Below are 19,704 nucleotides of genomic sequence, written 5' to 3'. Positions count from 1 at the left end.
GCTATGGCAACATTCTATACAAATTAAGAACATTATCTATCAAAGGAATGTTGATTACATACCCTAGTATACTTCCATAAAAAAACATAGAAGTCAATTATTCTCACTAATTTGGATAATTCAGTTAGAGGATCAGGAAACTAAAATCTCAAAGCTCAGCATCTATTACACTTCAGTAATTCCCAATCTATAAAGAATTTAATACATGAGGTTTCAGTATTGCCTTCTGTGCATTTTAAAATTGCATTTACCATTTGTTTGTAGTCCGCCTCAATCTGGCCAAATACTGCTAATAGATGCAGTGTGTACTCACTGATCGTCGCAATTGAGGTGCTACCCACATGAATCCCATGTCAGTTTCTTTCATGTATGTTTTCATGAAACACTAGTTTTTCTAATTCTGATTTAAGTAGATACTCACTTGACTCTAGTGTAGATAGTTCTACACTCCTGGAAATTGAAATAAGAACACCGTGAATTCATTGTCCCAGGAAGGGGAAACTTTATTGACACATTCCTGGGGTCAGATACATCACATGATCACACTAACAGAACCACAGGCACATAGACACAGGCAACAGAGCATGCACAATGTCGGCACTAGTACAGTGTATATCCACCTTTCGCAGCAATGCAGGCTGCTATTCTCCCATGGAGACGATCGTAGAGATGCTGGATGTAGTCCTGTGGAACGGCTTGCCATGCCATTTCCACCTGGCGCCTCAGTTGGACCAGCGTTAGTGCTGGACGTGCAGACCGCGTGAGACGACGCTTCATCCAGTCCCAAACATGCTCAATGGGGGACAGATCCGGAGATCTTGCTGGCCAGGGTAGTTGACTTACACCTTCTAGAGCACGTTGGGTGGCACGGGATACATGCGGACGTGCATTGTCCTGTTGGAACAGCAAGTTCCCTTGCCGGTCTAGGAATGGTAGAACGATGGGTTCGATGACGGTTTGGATGTACCGTGCACTATTCAGTGTCCCCTCGACGATCACCAGTGGTGTACGGCCAGTGTAGGAGATCGCTCCCCACACCATGATGCCGGGTGTTGGCCCTGTGTGCCTCGGTCGTATGCAGTCCTGATTGTGGCGCTCACCTGCACGGCGCCAAACACGCATACGACCATCATTGGCACCAAGGCAGAAGCGACTCTCATCGTTGAAGACGGCACGTCTCCATTCGTTCCTCCATTCACGCCTGTCGCGACACCACTGGAGGCGGGCTGCACGATGTTGGGGCGTGAGCGGAAGACGGCCTAACGGTGTGCAGGACCATAGCCCAGCTTCATGGAGACGGTTGCGAATGGTCCTCGCCGATACCCCAGGGGCAACAGTGTCCCTAATTTGCTGGGAAGTGGCGGTGCGGTCCCCTACGGCACTGCGTAGGATCCTACGGTCTTGGCGTGCATCCGTGCGTCGCTGCGGTCCGGTCCCAGGTCGACGGGCACGTGCACCTTCCGCCGACCACTGGCGACAACATCGATGTACTGTGGAGACCTCATGCCCCACGTGTTGAGCAATTCGGCGGTACGTCCACCTCCCGCATGCCCACTATACGCCCTCGCTCAAAGTCCGTCAACTGCACATACAGTTCACGTCCACGCTGTCGCGGCATGCTACAAGTGTTAAAGACTGCGATGGAGCTCCGTATGCCACGGCAAACTGGCTGACACTGACGGCGGCGGTGCACAAATGCTGCGCAGCTAGCGCCATTCGACGGCCAACACCGCGGTTCCTGGTGTGTCCGCTGTGCCGTGCGTGTGATCATTGCTTGTACAGCCCTCTCGCAGTGTCCGGAGCAAGTATGGTGGGTCTGACACACCGGTGTCAATGTGTTCTTTTTTCCATTTCCAGGAGTGTATTTACTCTTCTTACTGTGGCCCATACCACTGCTACTTACCATTCGTTAACCTTAGTAATCCTTCTGGATTTCTGTTATGTGTGTGCTCTTTGTAATATATAGCTATAGTGTATCCAATGTTCTGAAAAGTATTTTACTCACCTATCCTAAGAAATTTGACACTATTCTAGTTCTTCAGTTTTTGTGCATCATTGGCTATGGCAGCACTTGTTGAATACCATTTTTTTCCATGTTGTGTGTTACTTGTTCGTCTAATAGTTGACACAATTAACCCTACATTTAGGTGCTGTAATGTGTGTCAACATTGTTGCACTGCTGGAGTAATGGTGATGGCGGCGGTGGCAGCAACAATCTTTCTACATGTGCCGTACCTGAAATTAAAATTGCTGTTAGTCAGTTTGCATTTACCTTAGTTTCTTTAAATCTTCATTATTACCTTCAGAGTATCAACCTTTAGTATGTTGTATGGCCATCGCCAGTGTAAATGTAGCTTTCTAGGTCTACCACATATTACCGATTCATCACAAAGCAACACATTATTCCTTACTTTTAACTCCTTTGGGTCCTGTGTTTTGTCATTTTTCCATACCTGTTTTCTAACTCTTAAAGTCTTCTGCTTTCATGTGTGCCTCCAGCATCCTTCCTGTAATCTATTCACATATAATTCATAACAACAACTTACCTGGATTCATTGTTCTTGTAATATTGAGTTAAATATGCTTTCCTTCCATGCAGTGATTCTAATGGTACGTATTCTGTGGTGCTGTGTGGTATAGTATTAAACACACAAATTGCATGTGGTACTCATTTGTCTCAAGAACTTCAATCCCTGCTACAAAATGTGCAGTCTTAGACATAAAAGCTGGCCGGCTGCCACAGAGTCGTTCACTTACGGTGGCCAATAAAAGTGACTGCCCCTGACAATGCTAAGTCCGGCCATCTGCACAATCTGGCAACATTGCGAGATGCGGAAGTGTCAGGGGGAAGTATTTTCTACTTCTGAGATGGATTTGTGTTGGATGAGCCTGTAGTTTAGTGGGAATCGTTGCGCATTCTAAATTTGTAGTCGTGTGTTCGTGTCTAACTGTAATTTTTCTTTTTTTTTAAACCACATTTCGGCCCTCTTCTAAAGTTATGAGTCTGATTGAACATCGAAGATAATTCGCTTCACATTCTACCCACCAGCAATAACAAGTACTTCCAGAAACAATTCCGCAGGACAGCTATGGGTACGTCATGATGAGAACAGCTTGAACGGCATGTGGTACGTGGCTAACATGGGAATTCGCGTCTGATGAGGTGCTGCAGAGTGGTTGGATGCTGTGTCCCTATAGTGCCCTCCGCTGGGGGCACAAGACCTCCCTCCGGTGTGGGTGGGTGTGTTGTTCATAGTGTAAGTTAGATCAAGTAGTGTGTAAGCTTAGGGACCGACGACCTAAGCAGCTTGGTTCCATAACATTTTACCACAAATTAACAAAATTTTAAATCCAAAATACTGCGTCTCAGTTCTTACAATAGTGCAATAGGTGTGCACTGCTTACATCTACATCTACGTACATAACCTGCAATCCACCATACGGTGCATGGCGGAGGATACGTCATACCACAACTAGCATCTTCTCTCCCTGTTCCACTTCCAAACAGAAAGAGGGAAAAATGACTGCCTATATGCCTCTGTACTAGCCCTAATCTATCTTATCTTTGTGATCCTTCCGCGAAATGTAAGTTGGCGGCAGTAAAATTGTACTGCAGTCAGCCTCAAATTCTGGTTCTCTAAATTTCCTCAGTAGAGATTCACGAAAAGAACGCCTCCTTTCCTCTAGAGACTCAGAGTTCCTGAAGCATTTCCATAACACTCGTGTGATGATCAAATCTAGCAGCCCGCCTCCGAATTGCTTCTATGTCCTCCCTCAATCCGACCTGATAGGGATCCCAAACACTCGAGCAGTACCTAAGAATAGGTCGTATTAGTGTTTTATATGCGGTCTCCTTTACAGGTGAACCACATATTCCCAAAATTCTACCAATGAACCGAAGGCGACTGTCCACGTTCCCCACAACTGTCATTAGATGCATGTCCCACTTCGTATCGCTCTGCAATGTTACACCCAAATATTTGACGTGACTGTGTCAAGCGCTACACTACTTATGGAGTATTCAAACATTACAGGATTCTTTTTCCTATTCATCTGAATTAATTTACATTTATCTGTATTTAGAGTTAGCTGCCATTCTTTACACCAATCACAAATCCTGTCCAAGTCATCATCTATTCTCCTACAGTCACTCGACGACGACACTTTCCCGTACACCACAGCATCATCAGCAAACAGCCGCACATTGCTATCCACCCTATCCAAAAGATCATTTATGTAGATAGAAAATAACAGCGGACCTACCACACTTCCATGGGGCACTCCAGATGATACCCTCACCTCCGATGAACACTCACCATCGAGGACAATGTACTGGGTTCTGTTACTTAAGAAGTCTTCGAGCCACTCACATATTTGGGAACCAATCCCATATGCTCGTACCTTAGTTAGGAGTCTGCAGTGGGGCACCGAGTCAAATGATTTCTGGAAGTCAAGGAATATGGCATCCGTCTTGATACCCTTCATCCATGGTTCGCAAGATATGTGAAAAAAGGGTGTTTTGCAGGAGCGATGCTTTCTAAAGCTGTGCTGATGCATGGACAGCAACTTCTCTGTCTCAAGGAAATTCATTATATTCAAACTGAGAGTATGTTAGAGAATCCTGCAACAAACCGATGTTAAGGATATTGGTCTGTAATTTTGAGGATCCGTCCTTCTACCCTTCTTATATAAAGGTGTCACCTGCACTTTTTCCAGTCGCTCGGGACTTTATGTTGGGCAAGAGATTCGTGATAAATGCAAGCTAAGTAAGGAGCCAATGCAGTAGAGTACTCTCTGTAAAACCGAATTGGAATCCCATCAGGACCTGGCGATTTATTTATTTTCAACCTGTTCAGCTGTTTCACAACCCCAGGGATGTCTATTACTATGTCCTCCATATGGGAATCTGTACGAGACTCAAACGGCGGTATGTTTGTACGATCCTCCTGTCTTCCATTGCCAGGCCAGACTGATCAGTGAGTGACTCGATGGAAGCCCTCAACCTGCTTATGGATCTTACGTAAGACCAGAATTTCCTCGGGTTTCCAGCAAGATATTTTGCTAAGGTATGACTGTGGTAGTGGTTCAATGCTTCACGCATCGCTCTTTTTACAGCAGCACGAATCTCTACTAACTTTTGCCCGTCCTCATTCTCCCGATCTTTCTTGTACCGCGAGTGCAACGGCCTTTGCTTCCTGAGCGTTCTCTGAATTGCGCTGTTAAACCACGGTGGGTCTTTTCCGTTGGTAACCCACTTTTTCGGCACATTCTTGTCCAATATGTGATTTACAATGTGTTTAAAATTTGCCCATAATTCTTCCACGTCCATCGTACCGAAAGTAAATGAAGTCGATTCATTTACTAAGTGGGATGCTAACTGCTTATCTGCTCTTTCTAGTAAGAATACTCTCCTAGCCTTCTTGACTGACTTTTTAACTTTCGTAACCATAGTCGTAATGACATCATCATGATCACTAATCCCTGTCTCAACACTGACCCCATCAATGAGGTCTGGTCTGTTCGTGGCTACCAGATCTAAAATATTTCCATTATGCGTTGGCTGTGGATGTAGCTGCTCAAGACAGTTTTTGGATAATGTGTTCAAAAGTAATTCACACGACGGCTTGTCTGTATCACCTGTAATGAATCCATAGACATCCCAGTCTATACTAGGTAGGTTGAAGTCGCTTCAGACTAATATAGCATGATCCGGGTACTTCTGCAGTACAGAATGTAGACTCCCTTGAATGATTCTAGAACTGTCACGGTGGAACCTGGTGGCCGGTAATAACACCCTACAATTAACTTTATTTCCCGTAGCCTTGTTAAACGTGTTCAGATAATTTCACAATCACACTCTACTTCGACCTCAGTAGACACACTATTTTTGTCAACTGCAATGAACACACCATCTCCTACGGTGTCTAATCTGCCTTTCCGATATGTGTTCCAACCCTCACTAAATATTTCAAAACTTCCTATCTCAGGGTTCAGCCAGGTCTCAGTCCCGAGAATAATTTGTGCGCCACGCGGATCCTGGAGGGCAGTAAATTCAGGAACTTTATTCCGAACACACTGAAAATTTACTGCTAATATCTTGATAGCTCAAGTGTCTTTACACTGAGCGCGTCCTGATTTCCCTGCCTGCACATCGACTGGTAAGTGTTCATCAGGACACCTTGCACTACTGCCTAACCTAAAAAAAAAAACCATGTGCACGCCACAAGTACTCTGCTACCCGAGTAGCCATTTCCTTTGTGTAGTGCACTCCTGACCTATCTAGGGGCATCTTACAATTCCCCACCCAATAGTGCAAATCTAGAAATCTGCAGCCAAGACCGTCAGTCGACGAAGCCTCTGGTTGAGACCCTCCACTTGGCTCCAAACCAAAGGACCCCGATCCGATCTCAACTGCAGATTTTGCAGCGCTCATTTAATTTTAGGACTCTGTATCTCAGAATGAACAAAAATGGAATTGTACCACTATTGAAATAAGCCCTTCATATTTCCTTGTGTGCGACCAATGCGTGCATGTAAGCTGTGCAGTTAATTTTTGTATGTTGGGTAAATTTTGATATCACCTCACATTCCTCTGTGAGAAGGTTCCTATTTTCTTGGGATTCAAATAGTGGACAGTTAATCACTGGTTAATATTCTGATGATGACTAATGACATGGTACCTGTTCCAACTCCTCCATGGCACCTGTGAATAGTGTCTCACGTTTCTTACTATATGTTCATGCAGGCAGTGATGTCCGCTCACTATGGTCAGAGCCAAGGTGATTTCTTTCTGTTTATGGTGAAGCATCTGCTGCAGTGTCAATGCTCAGCCAACATAAACAAATTGCGGCGGCATTGGGCACTGCTAATCGCTCCACTTGTCGCGAGCCTCGACAACAAGAGCGCATTGTCTCTAATAACGATACTATGGATTCAATACATTTTACTTACTTAACGTAATATGCAGGATGTGGGTTGGGCAAAGATTAAGTTTGTAACTTCCCAAGGCATTAAAATACTTCAGTCATATTTCATGTAATATATATTGTTGATTGTCTCTCTCTAATGTTAATAGTATTGATTCAGATTGTGCGTGAACACACAAAAAACACACAGACACTGTCAGTCATTGATTCCAGTGAGGGTGATGACTGCTGTGTGTTGAACAACACGTGCACCAAACAGTTCGTCAGTTGGCATTGAGTGGATGAGATTTTTCAATTACCTTGCATTGCAAGAATTGTAAGTAAGAGACTGAAAGTAAATGGGCTTGTATGCTAAAGAGCTGTGACAAAGCAAAGCTTTACCGATTGTCAGATAATTGTCCACATGGGTTTTGTGGAAGAGTATACTTTTAGTAACCAACCCACCCACCATCATTACGTAAAATTTCCCGAAGGTGTAGGGGCCTTGATTACAGTAAGTCGTCGATAGTGTAGCCTGATGGTTTTCTTTCCACCATACGTTTTCTATATTCGTCCAAAGGTCGCTTGCGTTTGTAGGTCCACATGGCAATGACCTTGTTACCTCTGCCCACATATTCTCTATCTGGTTGATGTTCGGTGGTCGTGGAACAAACTGCAACAGCTTTACCTTCTCTTGGCCCTGAAACCCATCTTGCACTGCTCTGCTCTGATGGATGGGGCTCTGCTCCTGTATACTGTTATCTCGTTACTTCATATATTTATATTTAAAAAAACATTTGTAATATGCACATTGTATTGGTATTTTCCATAGTGTTTAGGAATTCAGGCCCTGTCATAGGTAAGTGATCTAGATTCAACAGTCCGATTAAGAATGTGGTTTACCCATTCTATCATATGATGAGAGCCATAGTCGGATATCCACATTAAGACTGACTGACTGGCTGAATCAGATTAGAATGATATGGTATCAAAATGAAATTACAGAAATCGGATAAATTGAACGTCTGTATTGCAACAATGCTGCACACATAAATTCCTTTGATGGAGTAACAGGTAGCAACTGTCTAAGAAAAAGTGAGGAGTATGTCTACTAGTAGCAATGTAATGTAATTATAACCAACATTTATGTGACGGAAATTTTGAGTTCATACACATCTATTTCAGTTGTGGGAAGATACACCATATCGGATTTGCTGATGACACAATAATCCCATGTAGCGGATAGGGGAAAGCCTCCCACATATAAGTGGTACTGAGGAAATGAAATACTGGGGGTGAACCAAGTACTAACACAATCCTGAACGGCTACTCAGCCCGTTGAACCCAAAATCCAGACACGTCTGAGTGAAAATCACCGGTACTCTGGTCATCGTCTCTTAGCTCAATGAGCTCGGCTGAAAATATTTGCTTCCAAAGGCTTCAACACCCTCTGGTCCTGGTATCACCCAGGCCGAACTAATGAAACACAAGCAAACATGAACTGAGCAAGCAACATCAACTTTACCCCAGGTGGTACACAACCTGCCCGTCGACAGGCGTCAGCTGGATTTTCGGATTCTGGGGAGTCCAGGCTAGCACGGCAGAGAATATCGGAGATCTCTGGTAAATTTCCCTACAAGCAGAAAACATGCATTTAAAAACTAAATATTGATACATTGATCCAAACACGAAAACTAAATAATCTCACATAAGAAATCAACCAAAAAATTCTCATCTTGCTCTTCAGGAGCCATGACTGACAATGAAATCTTGCATTACGAAAACCATTGCATCTTCAAGAGCAAAACATAACCAAAGGTAGCGAAAGGCGCACCAATCTTCTTGAGCACAGATCTATCATCAACTCTGTCAAATCACACCCATCAACAATGGACTGACGACTATGCTCATTCAGAGCTCCAATAAAAAAATATACATTCATCAATGCACATGCCTCACCAACATCGAAAATAAGAAAAAACACCGAAAACGTCAAACTCTGGAACACACTCGAAAAAACAATGAGCAAAATTCATCAATATGGTGTGAAGATACGAATAGGAGACTTCAACTCTATTTGGGGACAGAAAAAACCTATAGATTAATCATTGGCACAAATTCAACACACAGAAACACTTACACCAATGGCACATGTCTGACTGATACTTGCCAACAATTCAACCTCAAAATGTCTACCCACTTTAGGAAAAAAACCAGTTCCCAGGTAACAAGCTTGGCTACGAGGTGCAAGCTGCTGCTGTTCGCCTTGTGAGACTCGCTGAAAGCAAGATTTTTAATTATTTTGTAGCAGAGCAACAAGCGGGCGGATACAAACTCAATAAGGGATTCGTAAGACAACTCTCGAGAAAAATTCGTCTTGCTACTTTTAGTACCCCTTGGTATCGGAGCGAAAACCTTACGCTGCTGCAAAATTTATGCCACTTTTTTCTTCCTACATAGTTGTTGTGAATTCATAATTTTGTCTATGAACTGCCACATTTTCATAATACTTGGCAAATGATACAGGACATGAAGTAGATACAAACATTTTCAAAGTCAAAAGTCGGTAATATCTTACTAATTCGTGATGAAATAGGCTCAATCGTCTCACAGATACTTAATGCTTTATTAAGACAGACTGCCGTAGTGATGTTTCTGTACTAAGCTGAATTTAATTTGTTAGTATGGTGAATATTTTAGTTGCATTTTCCATTAGTTTACTGAACGCAACAGTAATCAAAGAGAAATTAATCAGTAGCAGGATTTTCTTTCACGATACCTAAAACAATCTGACAATGCCAAAGTAGTTTCCAAATTCTAGGTCCGTAGAAACTACTAGTTCTAATGATGTCATTAAACCAGTGTAGTTTGAAGAGCATTTTCGTTTAGAAATGAATTGCCTTGACAGTTGATTAATCAAGATAGAAAAAGGTAAAATTTTGAGAGTATATGATGAGAGGGACAAGTGCTTGGGAGAGGACTTCCCTATCAATACAAGTGCCTGAGAGATGCCTTTCCTATCAATCTCCTGGACAGTTTTGTTTCTCAAATCAACTGAGTGCCTTATTACACGTGATGTAGTTTTGTAGGTCAATTTTCTTACACTGCGACCGAAAGGTGTCTCAGTTGGCAACAAATTCCAGCTGTGATGCACACTCCTTGGGGCAGAATTCGTAGCTCAAAACATTTTTGGAGCTATCAGGTGTAAAATATTATGTTCACACTACTCTTCGTTCGAGTTTGTCTTTTGGTGGGGTTCAGCGTTTAATTTCTTCTTAGGAAGTTAACAATAGAGGCATCATAACTCTTCACCAGTAACAGTACTGTATAGGAATGCTCAATGAGTGACCTGATGACGTTCAATAATAGTCACTCCATTGAGTTTTGTTGTTTCGAATTAGAGCATGCAGTACTCTTACACCAGACTTCTGAACTTTGCCTTTTGAATGCAAATGTCGCGTGATGGTTAAATGGTAATTCATCACAGATATCAGTAGTCGAGACTTCCTTAATGTGGAAAATCATTAATGCCAAATGATCTTCGTTGAAACAAGAATATCTTTTTCCTGCGTATATTTGCCAAAAGCACTCTTTCCACACAGAGCTCAAATGTTTGTAGCTGCCTCCTCTGCATTCACCCCTCTGTTATTCCAAAAGTAAATATTATGTTGCAGATGTTACACCTTTTTCCACTTGCGACTCAATTTTACAGCGTTTAATTGTAGTTCATGGTTTTCAAGTATGCAAAATCCAGTGCTTAACTGCAAGATGATAATTAGTATTTCAAATTCGAAAAAGACAGTTGATACCCACACTGACAGCATCGCGCCGTGTTCACCTGAGCGTTGCCGGATTTCAGGCGGCGGGTGGCATCTGGCCGGTAGCCACTGCAGTGCGAGGAAACGCTCGAGCGTGAGCTGTTCTGATCGCGACACAGCCACTCGCTGCCTTGTGGAATTGTTTCTGGAAGTACTTGTTATTGCTGGTGGGCGGAATGTGAAGCGAATTATCTTCGATGTTCAATCAGACTCATAACTTTAGAAGAGGGCCGAAATGTGGTTTTAAAAATATATATATATATATATATATATATATTTTACAGTTGGACCGAACACGCGACTACACGTTTAGAATGAGCGACAATTACCACTAGACCACAGGCTCACTGAACACAACTCCATCTCGGAAGTAGACAATACTTCCTCCTGACACTTCCACGTCTCGCAGTGTTGCCAGATCGTGCACATGGCCAGACTTAGTGTTGTCAGGGCCAGTTGGTTTTATTGGCCACCGTAAGTGAATGACTCTGTGGCGGCCAGCCGGCAGTCAGTTTTTATGTCGTACATTCTTGTTGATACACTCAGAAAATTCTAACACTGGTCTGTTAAAAGAATTGACATGCCCTTGGTGAATTTTTCCTGCATGTTGATAGTGTTGGTTGCTGGCAAGCAGCAGTTAAGTTATGTAGTGTGTAGTACTCTCATCAATTTTTCATTGAAAAGAAATGACGGAATGACTGGAGCAGCGCTACTGCATCACATTTTGCCAAAAACTGTGTGCCTGCCAGATGGAAACACTTCAGAAGACTCAAGACAACTTTTGGTGACAATGCTATGGGCATCATGAAGATTAAGGAGTGATACTAGTAATTTAGAGATGGCTCCACATTGGTGGAGAGCGAGGCATACTCCGCCCAGCCATCAACATGCCACAATGACAATGTTATAACCAAAGTGAATACTGTGGTGACGCGGTACCATCGTGTGACTGCCAGAGAAATTACAGAAGAGGTGATAATCAGCACTTTCTCAGCACATTACATTGTGACCGAAAATTTGGCCACGAACAGTGAATTCGTGCCAAAGTGCCTAACGGTGGGGCAAAAAAAAAAAAAAAAAAAAACCACCCTTAGTGTTTAAGTCCCACGGGACGTGCTGACTCCACTAATACTGGCCCCAACTTCGTGAACACTATTATCACTGGTGACAAGTCCTCACAGTCATCACAGTGGAATAATTCATCATCACTAAGACCAAAGAAGGCCTGTCAAGTGTGCAGCAGTGTCAGTGATGCTAACTGCTTTCTTTCACCCCTGCAATGTGGCACGCTGTGAGTATGCACCACAGGGTCAGTTGCCAAAAGGTACTACAGGGATGTGCTCCATCACCTACATGATGCTGTGCAGTGCGGTGCAAGGGACCAGACTTAGGGGCAACAGAAAATTGGCGTCTCCATGATGACAATGCTCTAGCACTTTTCTTGCACTAGATTGACTCTTTTTTTGTTGAAAAACTGGATTCCTATGCTTAAATAGGCTCCTTACTTTCCTGATACAGCCCCTGCAACTTTTGGCTGTTCCCCATACTCGAGAGGCCTTTGAAAGGAATTGCGATTTCAGACAAGAGAAGACATTATGTCAGCAACAGCAGCTGAGCTAAACTGTATTGCGAAAGAGGCCTTCTCGGCATGCTTCCAACAATGGAGCCCTGCTGGGAGAAGTGTGTGGAGTCAAAAAGGAACTTCTTTCAGGGTGATTAAGTGTCCATGTTCCAGTTAAACCAGCCCCCCCCCCCCCCCCCCCCCTGGCCAAAGGTCGGATTCTTTTCTTAACAGACCTCGTGTGTTCCACAATTGCTCAGCCACTGCATTTGTGCATCTTGTCATTCCATTGGTACTGCTAACGTGAACTTCTGCAAAGTCATCATGAAATGTCAACATGTATTTCTGCCTGTACTTCATACATGTAAAGGACTATGTCCATTGAACACTTTTCAGGCTGTCTCGGCTGTGTCTACAATTTCTAAAGGCATTATAGTTTCTGCTTGGATGAGCCTACTCTTTTGGCTAGATGGACACTTTTGTATGTAATTGTCTTGACCGCCCGGATCGCGAGGATGGAATAAACCTCTATAAACAACCCCTCAATCTCAAGGTGTGCTGCACGCTGATGAGATGCATGGCTGTTAAGGTGGAACAGTCGTTAGTGGGAAATCTCTGGGGTACCTGCCGCACCTCAGTTGTATAAGGCTTGCCTAGGTGCGGGGCTCTGTCTAGGTGGACTTCTAGTTCCCTAGCTGCTCGTGGGACCGAGATGGATCCTTCGAAATCCTCTTCTTCTCCTCCTAGCGGAAAGGGTGGGCCGCTGGTAGGTTCTAACACCCAGTCTCTCAAGAGGGCTCGTGCAGTCAGTCCCACTGACTCCAGCACTTCTTTCAAAAGTAAAGTCTTTGGTAACAGAATGCATTCTGGGAATCAGAACGTGTTTCTCATTGCGAAATGGAAGGAGGGTAGTTTCGAAAAGGTTTCGCCCTTCTATATATAAAAGGGTTTGGAGGGAATCTGTGGCTCCTTAAAATCAGTGAAGTGCTTGCGTAATGGGACCTTGTTAGTGGAAACTTCCCACTTCCCCAGCAAACAACTAACCTCCAGTCTGCTAAATGCCTTGGGAATATGCCATAGACACTGAACTGCACAGCACCTTGAATCATAGCAAAGGTGTTGTGACATGCCGGTATCTAGTCGACATTCCCAAGGAAGAACTGCAATGAGAGTGGACTCTGGAAGGTATCAATGATGTACAGCATATCATGAAGAGGGTTGATGGCAATCATGTCAAATCTGACTCCTTTATTCTGACCTTCAGTAGCATGAAACTTCCTGAACATGTAAAGCTGGCTTCCTTTGCCTTAGTGTGAGGCCTTGTTTCCCGACCCCAACGCGCTGTTTTAAATGCCAGTGTTTTGGGCATACTACCTTAGGGTGTAAAGGTGAAGCAACTTGTGGCGACTGCGGTAAAGCTGCTCATGAAGGAGTTGGTTGCTCGTCTCCAGCCAAATTTATCAATTGCTCTGGGAACCATCCTGTATGGAGTACGGATTGCTGAATATTTTTAGAGGAACGCAAAGTGCAGGAAATAAAAACAATCAAGCGTATCCTCTATGGTGAGGCCAAAATGATCTACAAGTCGATGCAGCCTCCCACATTTGCTGAGTCTTTTGCATCCATGGTTCAGAAGTCTACTCCAAAAGCTGATGCCTCTACACAGACAGAGGTGGGGAGTGTTGGCACTAAAACCTGCAGATGTCAGTGAACTTGCAATGCAGCCAGTGTTTCAAGAGTCTGTAGCCCCTACTCGAATGGCAGACAAAGGTACAGTGGCAAACTTGGGCCAGCCCTTGGTGCCTCCAACAGCTGAGGCTGTTCTGAAGCCCAGTACAGCCATTACCACTCCCACGTCAGCTCCCCCTAAGCCCACCAAACCGAAGAAAGCTTCTATACAGCAGCAACAGCGGGTAAAATCACGTGGTAACCGTCTGACCATGCAGATGTTGTTTAACGTGATGCTTCACCTGAATTCCCCAGAGCTGATGGAGTACGACGTATGTGTGGGGCAATCATCTCACCCCATGCCTGCCCCTCCACCTGCTGCAGCCTCCCCACCCTGTCGGAGAAACAGGATGAAGGTGCTACCCCCGTCATAGGTGGCTCCCATACTTCAGTGGAACTTGCAGCAGTTCAGGACACATGTGGAGGAACTTAATCTACTCTCTCAGGGTAGACCACTGTGTCTGTGTCTCCAGGAGACTTATTTCCATCCATCATACTCTCCTGAGCTACGAGGCTATACACTCCACAAAAAGGACGAGCTGCATGGAGAGAGAGCTAGAGGTGGTGTAGGTATTTTCGTCAGGGCGGACTACCACTCCTCGACTCTCTTGCTTACAACGACTTTACAGGCCGTCGCTGTGTCCGTGCACGTGTGTCGTCCATTGACCGTATGTTCACTTTACTTGCCCCCACATGATGTACTTGATGAAGCAGCCCTCACTGACCTTCTTACACAGCTCCCTCAGCCGTTCATTATTTGTGGTGATTTTAATGCCCACAATGTGCTTTGGGGCTCTGCAATTACCTGTCCCAGGGGTAGAACAATTGAGAGGCTTCTCCTGTCATCCTGTGCCTTCTTGCTCAATGGAGGACAGAGCACTCACTTCTTCACAGCGACTGGGTTGTTCTCTGCCATTGACCTCTCACTTTGTTTTCCAGCTCTTGCCACCAGTGCTCAATGGGAAGTGGTCACTGACTTGCACAGCATTGATCACTTCCCAATCTGGATTCACCAGCCAGATGGCGTGGGCCCTGAAAGGAGACCACCAAGATGGGTACTCAGTGGGACTGACTGGACACTTTATAGCCAGTTGGCCCAGTTCGATCACTGTGCTAATGTTGAGGCATGGGTGGATCATATTACCAAAACAGTCCACCACGCCGCGACATCATCATTCCACAGGCCACCAGAAGAGGCATCCTGTCTCTTGATCGAGTGCCGAATGCCGCTCTACAATCAGGACCAGGTGTGCGGCTCTGCGTCGGTTCCAGTGTCGGCTGACTGCTGAGAATCTTGCAGCCTTTCGGATGGTGAGGGCAAAATGTCGCCACATTATTCGAGAGAGCAAGAAGAGGTCGTGGCAACAGTTCCTGAACACCTTTAATCGTTCCACCAAAAGTTCCATTGTGTGGGAGACCATCAGGAGAATTTATGGGAGAGGAGGGGGTGCCCCATGGCTTCTGTAATGAATAACGGCAGTCTCCACACAGATCCGCGAGACATTGCCCAGATTATGGCAGCGTATTTTGCCACGGTTACTGCTACAACCAGTCAAGATCCGGGTTTCCAGCACCATAGAGCGATTGCTGAGAGGAGTAGTCTGGACTTCCAGTCTACCTCTCATGAAGTTTACAACTGCCCATTTTCTATGTGGGAGCTGGATTCTGCATTGTCTGCAGCTCGTGACACATCCCCTGGTCATGACAGGATCCATTACAGTTTGCTACGGCACCTCACAAGGCGCAACAAAGAAATCCTCCTCGCGCTTTTTAGTGCCATTTGGGTGTCAGGTCACTTTCCTGACTCGTGGCGTGAGGCAGTTTTAATTTCTTTTTTAAAACCTGGGAAAGACCGCATGAGTCCGAGTAGCTACCGTAGTGTTGCTCTGACTAGTTGCATGGGAAAGACCGTGGAGCACGTGGTCAACCACCGCCTTCTCTGGATGTTAGAATCCCGGCAACTCCATAGTCACTTTCAGTGTGGGTTCAGGAGGTTTCGTTCCACCTTCGATAACCTTGCCCTCCTGGAGGTGACTATACAACAAGCTTTCCTACACCGTCATCACCTTCTAGGTGTATTTTTTGACATTGAGAAGGCCTACGATACCACTTGGAGGCGTCTCATCCTGGAGCAGCTTCATGGATGGGGTTTTCATGGTTGTCTTCCTCCTTTTATTCAGTCTTTCCTCTTGCCACAATATTTTAGATACCGAATTGGTGACGTACCGTCTGACCGCTTTGAGCAGGATAACGGTGTCCCTCAGGGTAGTGTTTGAAGTGTGACTGTCTTTGCCATCGCTATTAATAGCATTACCCCCATAGTGAAGAGTCCTGTCCAGTGTTCCTTGTTTGTGGATGATTTGTCTTTGGTTTGCTCTTCATCCAACCTTGCAACGACAACGCGTCAGTTACAACTTACTCTTAAGACGATTGGATGACTGGATGCGGAAGAGTGGTTTTAAGTTTTCCACCGAGGAGTTTGTATTGTTCTTTTTCACCATTCTCATTCGATTTTAATCTTTCTTGAGTTGAGGATGAGGGACACTATCCTTACTTTTAAAGACGCAGTGAGATTTCTGGGGCTCATTTTTGACTCGAAGCTTATGTGGTTACCTCATCTTAAAGACATGAAATGACGGTCACTTAAGGCTTTAAGTATTTTAAAATGTCTTAGCCACAGTACATGGGGAGCCGACAGGACTCCAGTTTTACAGGGCGTTTGTGCGATCTCAGCTCGATTATGGGTGCACGGTGTATGGGTCTGCGAGGCCTTACTTAAAGATGTTGGACATTGTGCACCATGAAGGGCTTCTGTTGGCTACTGGGGCATTCAGAACTAGCCCCATACCAAGCCTCTGTGCAGAGGCTGGTGAGCCGCCACTTCATATGCGGCGGCGGCTACTTATGGTGCACCAGGCGTATAAAACTTTGTCCACACCATACACACCTGCATACCATACCATAGCATTGCTCGGCTTCCTCTGGCACAGCTGTTTCATAACCGGCAACGAGCGATGTGGCCCTATGGGATTTGCACACAGGATTGCCTCTCTGTGATGAATATGGCTGGTCTTCATGTTTTCCGTCGCGGTTGGAGCAGATTTCCACTTTGGCTCCTGTGGAGAGACTCAGTGTTATTTTAGATTTGTCTAATTTTAAGAAAGATAGTACCTCAGTTTTTTAACATTTTAGATGCGCATCATGGTTTACACTGATGCTCCAAACAGAAGAATTTCTTTGGCTGTTCTGTAGTGTTCCCTGATCATGTTACCCGGATTCGCCTCCCTGATGAATATACCGTTTTCGCAGCGGAACTCCATGCAATACTGAAGGCACTGGAGCGGATGAATCGTGTTTGGGGCAATCGATTTCTCCTCTGCTCCCATTCTCTTAGTGTCTTACAATCATTTCAGAATCTGTACCCAACTGAGGAGATGGTCCAGCTGATATATGACCAACTGTACTTGCTCCAACAGCGGGGTAAGAAGGTGTTCTTCTGCTGGGTGCCTGGTCATGTAGGAATATGGGGCAATGAACAGGCCGATCGGGCTGCCAAGGAAGCCTGCAGAGAGCAGGATGTGGTCTAGTGTCCTATTCCCTTGCAGTCTGTCATTTCTACACTCCACAAGAAGTGCTTGGAGTTGTGGGAGGAAGAATGGATGGCGGTGACGGCCAATAAACTGCGGTTGGTTAAGTTAACAACTCGGCCGTGGCATTCCTCCTGCCTGTTTCTCAGGTGGGAAGAAATGACCCTCACGTGTCTTCGGATTGGGCACTGCCCTCTTACACATAACTTTCTATTATGGCGGGAGGATCCCCCGTTTTGTGATGCTTGTGGTGTGCACATCTCTGTCCGCCACCTTTTAACAGACTGCATTTTATACCGTGATGCAAGGGCAGAAGCATAAGTTCATGGGGATATGCCCTGTGTTTTAGCTAACGATGAGACGTTTGTGTCTAAGGTTTTAAAATTTTGTGATGTGTCTGGACTCTGGCCTAAACTTTTAGGCTGGAGGTTTTAGTGTATTGCACAGTGGCTGGCTCCTCCCTTTTTCCTTGTGGTCAGCCAGCCACTTCCATCTGCTATATTGTTTTAGCCCCCTCTACCACTTTCTTCCTGTGTTGTCCATGTTTTACTGCTGGCAGCATGCTTCGTTCCACACTTTGGTGTCGGTAGGCCCATATTTTTCCAAGCTTGTTACCTGTGTTTTACGTTCTGTTTTATCTTACTGTTCTGAGTCTTTTCTTGACACCTGTCTCAATATGTTACTGAGCGGGCACTGAATACCTTGCCGTTGTGTGCCCATACAACCCTCTCCATCCATCCATCCTGTATATAATTCACAATATCGTGATTCATTCTGTGCCACTGCTTGTAGGATCATATTCTCCCAAGTGTCCTATACATTCTTTGGTGTTATCCCAATTAATTATCTTGCATAATCTCCTCTTCACTGTTTCCCTTTTTAACTTCAGGAATTACTTGTGCTTGTCACACATGAACAAAATTATTTTCCATATCTAATGTAGCTACAGACCTCTCCACCGTCTCTTCTCTTTAGAACTTTTTGTATAGTTGATGCTGTTTCCTGCATCTTATTCTGTCCAGAGCATCCTCAATGGTATTCAACCTTCTGGGTTTCTTAATTACCTCACAATTGTACTCTTCGAGCTTCAGTCTCCATTTCAGGAGCATAGGACACAGATCCTTGTTCCTAAAGTCCCAAGTTAAGTTTGTGATCCATTACCTCAGTGAACATTTGTCCTTACAGCCAATCAGAATTGTTTCAGTGCATAAACTATAGCTAATAATCATTTTTTTGGCAGTTCTGTAGTTCAATTTTGCCTTACTAAGACCTTGATGCATATGCAGTGAGAAAGTTTTCAACAATTTTCTTACCATGTGACAAAACTGCTTCCAAAGCTGAGTTGAAGTGCCTCAGTCAGTATGAATTGCTTCTTGAAGTCTGGATTCCAAAGTAATAGTGGATTAACCAATTTCTCTTTCAGTTCCTTGAACACATTTTGTCATTTTCCCCATTTATATGTTACTGCTTCCTTTCATAGCTCGTGGATCGTGTTTGCAATTAATTTAAAGTTAGCAATTACATTATATAGCACCAGATTAACCGTAGGAACTGTTTCAACCATCTCCATGTTCTTGGCAGAGGAAATAACTTTTTCTCCACCTTTACCATGTGGGGTGCAATTCCCTTGTCAGTAATACAAGGACTAAGATCACTGCTTTCCTTAAGAACTCACACTTATCCAGTTGCAGCTTTAAATTATGCTCCCGCAATCTTTCAGAGATTTCACAGAGCTGCTTATGCTCATGCTGTGTTCTGCCATAGGAGATAGTATCATCTAGATACACAAAATATTTCATTCCTTGCAGACCTGTATTCTGTGTTCATGGACAGCTGAAAACACCCTGGGCTCCTTGGAGTTCCATTGGCATGCTTGTGTATTCATAATGTTGATAATTCAAAGTGAATGCAATCTTTTCTCTGTCCTTCTCGTCCGTCAGTATTTGATAGTATCCGCTTGAAAGATAAAGCGTTGAAGTACTCTGCCTGCTGAGTGATTCGAGAATTTCTGTGTAAATTCTAGAACCACTAAGCCTTCTACCATCTCGAACACACGATATTCTATATATGACTGTGGGATGGTAGAATCCTATCTACTGCGCATC

The sequence above is a fragment of the Schistocerca americana genome, chromosome 4 (genome assembly GCF_021461395.2).
Source record: "Schistocerca americana isolate TAMUIC-IGC-003095 chromosome 4, iqSchAmer2.1, whole genome shotgun sequence".
Lineage (NCBI taxonomy): Eukaryota > Metazoa > Arthropoda > Insecta > Orthoptera > Acrididae > Schistocerca > Schistocerca americana.
Note: the sequence above shows the minus strand (reverse complement) of the source record.